The sequence below is a fragment of the Copadichromis virginalis genome, linkage group LG8, assembly GCF_057382275.1.
Source record: "Copadichromis virginalis isolate Kocher_CV1m ecotype Utaka linkage group LG8, C_Virginalis_male_GT1.1, whole genome shotgun sequence".
Classification (NCBI taxonomy): Eukaryota; Metazoa; Chordata; class Actinopteri; order Cichliformes; family Cichlidae; genus Copadichromis; species Copadichromis virginalis.
In genome coordinates, this window is record NC_140625.1 from 13886862 (window position 1) to 13894118 (window position 7257).

The window sequence follows — 7257 nt, forward strand, 5'->3', positions numbered from 1 at the left end:
ACATTCTGTGTGAAAAGCTGGCAGGTATACCTGCAGAGCTGTCAGGTAATGACTCGTTACTTCATTAGGTGTTAGCTATTGGTCGTATCTTTTGAAAAATGAGCTGCTGCTTGATATTTCCCTCAAGTTTATAAAGTGGTATAACGTTTTCTCTAATCCATACTGGGTCAAAATTATAGATACAGACATAAACCCCTAACTAATATTTAGTTAAATGTTCCTTAGCAAGTTGTACCTTTGTTAAAGATATTTTATTATCAAAGTACTCAGATGCAATGAAATATCACTCAGACACTTAGAGCAGTTTTAAACGTGCACGGGTGAGAGACTCAGGGAGAGACTCACACACCTCCTTGGTGCAGTCTGGCTTTATTTATACACATCATGAAGCATACAAAAAAGGAAATATCATCCTTATCTTGTCAAGAAAACAGGTGTGGTTTATCAAAAAACTTCGTGTTCTCTACAAGGTTGTTTCTTACTCGTGGGTGGCGGTTTCCTGCTAGTGTGAAGGCAAACAGTGACAATGTGAAGGCAAAGACTGATAATGTGAAGGCAAGCAGTTTCCGTTATAAAGTAGGGAGCCAGCAATTAAAATATGCAGCTGGTTGAGTACAGAACAGAAATATAAACACTCTTAGCTGATTATTATATGAATAATAAAATCTTAGAAAGCAAAAATACTCTGACATTCCCTCCTGTTGTTTAGATTTCTTACATGACAGTACTGTTATTTTTGTCAGTTCATAACCTCTTGTCTAAACATTTTCGGTTTGAACGTCATAAAACAGTCCTGTGTTCAATTAAACTAAACATTACTGTATGGATCATCTTTCAAAATTTCTTCCATTTGAGACATCATCACATAAGCATTGATAGAAGTTGTCACCATGTTTGATACCATTTTCTTCAGACAGGGTACTACACATGTTGTGAAAACACATAACAGTAAAAGCAAAAATGCTATTCCAACAAGTCCTTTAATCAGAAGGGACTTCCATGAACCACCTAGTAACCATGTCAACCAATCATCAGTGCTTGTGACATAGTCTTGTTGTTCAGCATCTTTAATCTTTCTCAAGGTGTTCAAAGCGTCGGTCATGTTTTGTGAGTGTATGTTGTCTGGGATGTATGTACAACATGTAGTGTCAAACAATACACACAAACCTCCTTTTTCAGCTAGAATCATGTCTAGTGCGACTCTGTGTTGCATCACTACAATGCGTATTGCGTCGATTTCTTCATTTTGCGCTTTGTTGATTTTCATTGAAGCATTTAGAAACAGTCCAAATCGATAGTCAAGTGTCTCGATCCTCAGCATGTTTTTCCCAACTCCTACCCAAGGGAACAAGGAGTGGAGGACTTTCTGACCATCAGTCCATAGTTTGAAGTTCTTGGGCACATCTGATCCATAGACTGAGTCATGTGGCATTACTTCAGTGACTTCAGCAACTTCACGTTTTGCTCTTGACGTGTGTGTCTCTGCTGTGATCTTGAAGGTGTGGTCTGAAATTAGTACTGGTGCACACAGACCGGTGGAGTTCGGTGGGAGCATGAAGTAGGTTTTAGGCCCGCAGGCCCAAGCGGCTCCCTAGACCCAGAAAGTTCCATTTTTGAAGGTGTGTATTCCTTTGGATTGGGTCAGGTCAAGTGTCTGTGTGCAGTTGCGGTTTCGTCCAAGTTTCCTGTTTCCATCGGAGAAGTTGAAACACATTGGGTGCTGTATGTCCGGCGGCAAAACTATGGCGAATGATTTGTTTTTTGTGTTGTTGGCTTTGACGTTTACCCAATGTTTTTCGTTGCAGGTGTAGTTCCAGTTCGTCAGATTGTAGGCACAAGGGGTTGTCTGTTCAATTAGGATACGTCGTTGTGAAAGTGGTTTCGTGACACGTTTGACGTCTGTGTCACTACACCATGGAATTAGGTCTTCTTTCTTTGTGCTTTGACCTTTTAGGGTCAGTCCTGTTGCCATCAAATCTCTGCGTGTGCAATTGCCAGTTGTTGCTTTGTTGAACACACACATCGCTTCATCAAGTTCAGGTGCCTTTCCATATATTGTTGCGTGTACGGCTGTTGTTGGCATATGTGAACATACATAGCATTCCGTGCTGTTGTCGGTGCGTGTTCTATCATACACATATCTATACCACGCGTTGTTCATCCATGGGTGGTTATGGTCTTGGTTCAGGTCACGTAGATGCGAATTATCATGTGTCCATCTTTTTTGCAGGTGGTGTTGTTTATTTCCTCTCATCTGGGTGAGTGTTAGTAGGCTCACTAGGAGCGCAATGCTGGCCACTAGGAGGACAAGTGTCTTCATGATGACCAGGCACACCTAGACTTCTGGTGAGTAGACTATTGGCGAGAAGTAAAAAAGGGCGGGATATACCCAATCAGCCCTTCCCTTCACCAATAGATCACCTAGAAGCCAGGGGAGCCGGCGTCTAAGCGTCTGGATTGTCACTCACTTTTTTACAGTGGCTGTGGTGGATCCAAGATGGTCTTTCTGCTATTTTGCAGGCGGTGGGTGTGGTAAGCAGTGTTGGTCAAGTTACTTGAAAAAAGTAATCAGTAACTAATTACTGATTACTCCCCCAAAAAAGTAATCCCGTTACTTTACTGATTACTTATTTTCAAAAGTAATTAATTACTTAGTTACTTAGTTACTTAGTTACTTTTTAAAAACACGATTTACAACCTGAAGAGGTGATAAAGTGATAGATCTTTCAGCCCAATTCTACTTTTTCTACATAATCCATCATACAAAATGTAATCAAATGGAAAAGTCTCTTTTTTTAACTTGTTTTATCAGTTTTAATCTTTTAACTTTATGCATCAAGCAAAACATTTAATTGCAACATTCTCTGACTTGAATAAATTAGTTTAACATTTAAACCTATTTTCTACACATTCCAGCACATAAAATAAAATATTTTTTGTGTTTTCACTCACTCTTTCAAACAGATGCAAGTAAAACACAGCAGAAAATAAATACAATCAAAGACTCAGCGGTCCTTTTGCTCTATTTTCACCTGTAAAGCAGGAGCAGGGTAGGCGGAGGGTTACCCTGGTGCAGGTGTGCTGCGGTCAGTTGAAGAATCCGCGCGAGTGTCTCTGTGAGTTTCCCATCACGTCGTAGCTACTCGGTGCTTGCTCAGAAGTTTAGGGGTTTTTTTCGCTGTAAAAAGAAGTTTTCTTCCCACGCACGATGGACGCTAATGTTTTTGTCACTTTTTATGGAATCAAACTCAAAGTAAGGTCAGTACTTCCACACTTTAAACGCTGCACGCTCATACTCTCTCCCGCACTCGATATATTATCCATTGTTGATCTGCACACAGCTGCTGTCACCAACGTCGCACTTGCTTACGTCACTGTCATGAGACATTCTCGCAAAAAAATCACGGTTTTAGTAACGCAGTAACGCAGCGTTCCTACGGGAAAGTAACGGTAATCTAATTACTGATTTTGCAATAGTAATCCCTTACTTTACTCGTTACTTGAAAAAAGTAATCAGATTACAGTAACGCGTTACAAGTAACGCGTTACTGCCCATCTCTGGTGGTAAGTAGGACTTGGTATGGGCCCTCCCACCTTGGTGAACTCCAATTCTTTCTCTGGAGTACTTTGATCAGGATCCAATCACCTGGTTGTAACCTGCAAGACACTGGAGAGAAATCACTCGGCAGTTGGTTGTTTAACACAATCTCTTTATTTTCAAACAGTTTAGTCATCCATTCTGCTAGGGTAGTTTCCCTTATTGATTTATTAATAGGTTCACTGGTAATTGGCAATGGAAACGCTCTCCCGTGGATGATTTCAAAAGGTGTAAGTTTCTGAGAACCTTGTGTTATTCTCATCCACATCTTTACTAGGCCTAGACATTCAGGCCATGGTCTTCCTGTTTCTTCCATGCATTTTCTTAATCTCTGTTTTATTGTGCCGTTAGTTCTTTCCACTAATCCTGCGCTTTGTGGGTGATATGCACAGTGATGTTTGATGCTAAATCCTAGAGCTTCAGAGACTTTGCTGATGATGTCATTAACAAAATGTGTTCCATTGTCTGACCTTATCAGACTGGGAATGCCATATGTGGGGATGAAGTGATTGCATAAACACTTTGCCACTGATATTGCATCTGCTCTTTTTACTGGATAGATTTCTGGCCATTTTGAAAATACATCTATAATTACTAGAGCATATCTTGATGCTTGGCATTCGTTAAGTTCAATAAAATCCATGTGGATTGTATGGAAAACTAGCCTCTCTTAGGTCTTAAGTTTCCTTGTGAGTTGTGTTGTTTTTTTTTGTTTTTTGTTTTTTGACAGAATAGGCATGTTCTTACAAATTATTCGCTAAAGTTTCAAAATTTATAGTGTGTATTGCATTGTTTATCTATACTATATCTCCCTCCTGTTGACACAGGTGTTTACCTCATGTGTCACTACAACCGCTGTCCTGTGTAATGACTCTGTTAATATAGGTTTTCCATCACAGACCATTAAGTCATCTTTCAGTTTACTCCACATTTCAGCCACTTGTTTTGTTCAGTGATTGTTGCAGCTTGTTGTTCGGTTTTTAGTACATCAAGTGGTATTTGTAGGCAGTAGTTGGTTTCTAGTAGCTCTGCCGATTGTTTGCAGCCTGTTTTGCTGCTTGTTCTGCAAAATTATTTCCTTTTGTGACAATATAATTGTCTTTTTGATGTGCTCCACATGTGCACAGTGCCAATTGTTTTGGCAAGGTGATCACTTCCAGCAAGATTTTTTTTTTTTTTTTTTTTTTTTTTATAGATGGAACATTACATTCTCACTTGAGGCATTTTTAGATAATTTCTAGTTTTTCAAAGAATTCACACATCTCACACATCTTACATATTTTAAACAAGTATTGTCACGAATTTGTTTCCAAATCAACAAAATAAAATAATCAAACAAAACCGAAAACATACATGAGTCAGGACCCAAAAAGAAAAATGCTGCTACTGAAACAGAGCAGACATGTGAGGGAAAACTGAGCTCACAGACAGCTGCATGTGTTGGCTTTTATGCAGCTTCTGCTCTAAAAACAAATAAATAAAAAATAAAAGAAAATGTGTAACATGCTCATCAACTTAGCGGTGTCCACATATTTAATTCAGCTTCACAATCCTGTAACTTTAGCTGTTGTCTACAGGGTTTGGCTTATTAGTTGTTACTATAGATGTGCTCTATATCTCAGTAATATTTTATCCAGGTTTTCAAGCATGTCAAGTGCCTCTATGCACCTAAGTAGTTTAGATATTTCCTTTATTTTCTTCATCTCCTATGTCATTATACTGAGTTTGAGCAAACCTTAAGCTTGATGCAGACTACTTCATAACAATTGTCCATCTCACATCATACTGACTAGGTTACTTCTTATTATTATCATCTTTTTCTTTCCATATAATAACAACAGTATATTACAACATTTTATCAGTGTATATAAAAGTGTATATTACTATACTACTACTGAGCCAATTTAATAGTTGGGATCATCTTACTCAGCAAACAGATAACTTAGAATTCATCCAATCTGTACAAATTTGCTTCTTCTCTGAACAGGTTTGTGCCTACTTTTTAGACTGGTCTTCTGTTTGCCTCATCTCAGATCCAACCTTCGGTCACTTTCATTCTTTCTGTTGCATGTCTAACCAAGCAATTTATTATTATATATTTTATATTTTATTTTGTGTCCATCAAGGGCTTCGGGTGATCTGCAGCTTCACCTTTTCCCAAGCTGGAGACATTTACCTTTTCACACACTTTCCTTGGCTGACCAATGACACAGCCTTAATGTACCTTATGCATCTCTCTATTTTATTTAAAAGGTTTTCGTGTGAATTATTTCCTTTTATTTATTTTATACATTCTGGGCATGAACGTCTTGCCAACTATGTTTCATTGTTAATATAAGTTTACAGGTTGTTATCCTTCCTATTATTAGTTTCAATACATTAAAAATAAGTTCTAATGTAATTTTGTCTTTATTTATTTTATTTTTGTACTTCTTATATTTATATCTATTCGTTGAGGTCTGTTTCCAACCTTTTTAAACTACTTTGATCTCTAGTTTTCACTTAATAAGGGTTTTATCAGTCACTGCAGTTTGTCCGGCGCCTGGACATTTTTCTCTAGCCACTGCTCGTCAGCAGTGAGTTTTGTTGATTTATTACCCATTTTTCTTTCTTATTATTTTTATTAGCTCATAGATATATTTACGTTTACACACACACATACACACCCGTGGTGCTTTCTCTGGCACGAGGAATGGGAGAGGCTATTGACACGGCCTTCTACTTTCAAGCTAGCCTTGAAAGCGGTGTCAATTTTATGTGATGAAACACAACCTTTTCCCGTTCCACCAGAACTCGAGCAACCAACGGTAAACAATTCGGTGGAGTAGTTCAGCCTCCTTAATGTGCTGTAAAATCAACTTACTCCACCAACAAAACAGTAAAACAACAGATTATACGCGTAATGAGTTTTTTATTCTGGGCAACACTGTGTCTTTCTACATTGCTCCAAGCCCTCTTTCAGGCGAGCTGCTTCGTAACCTCTACGAGTCCTTTTTCAGACGAGAATGTTACTATCCTGTCGTATTTTGACATTAAACTTGCTCCAAGCCCTCTTTCAGGCGAGCTGTAACCTCTACCAGTCCTTTTTCAGACGAGAATGTTACTTAATTAATCTGTCATACATTGACGGGAAACTATTTAATGTACAGACCACAGGTTGCCTCAGTCGTTTTGCGCAAGATGTGAGTGAGTGCTAAATATTCACCTGAGTTATTGTGTGGTTGCTTTGGTTTCCTTCATCAACCCCTGAAGTCGTGGACCTCTTATAAGAACGCTGGCCAGAACCCGAACGTCACGTCTCTGGACTTTATCCTCTGCCTGGAGAGGAGTCGACAGCGTGGGCTTCTCACGACGTCAGGACTTGACGAAGGTCTCCTATTGGAGCATTGAAAAAAATATCAATGTCCACTCCGGCTCGAAGGACCAATTAAATGTTAAAGATATTTTATTATCAAAGTACTCAGATGCAATGAAATATCACTCAGACACTTAGAGCAGTTTTAAACGTGCACGGGTGAGAGACTCAGGGAGAGACTCACACACCTCCTTGGTGCAGTCTGGCTTTATTTATACACATCATGAAGCATACAAAAAAGGAAATATCATCCTTATCTTGTCAAGAAAACAGGTGTGGTTTATCAAAAAACTTCGTGTTCTCT

General features: G+C 38.8%; 1 long non-coding RNA gene across 1 annotated transcript; it reads left to right on the plus strand.

Moving 5' to 3' along the window:
* The first annotated feature begins 700 nt into the window (after positions 1-700).
* LOC146702922 (uncharacterized) lies at positions 701-2360 on the plus strand. Its single transcript, XR_014921927.1, has 2 exons — positions 701-1645; positions 2189-2360. It is a non-coding gene; the product is annotated as an uncharacterized LOC146702922 (long non-coding RNA).
* The last annotated feature ends 4897 nt before the right edge of the window (positions 2361-7257 follow it).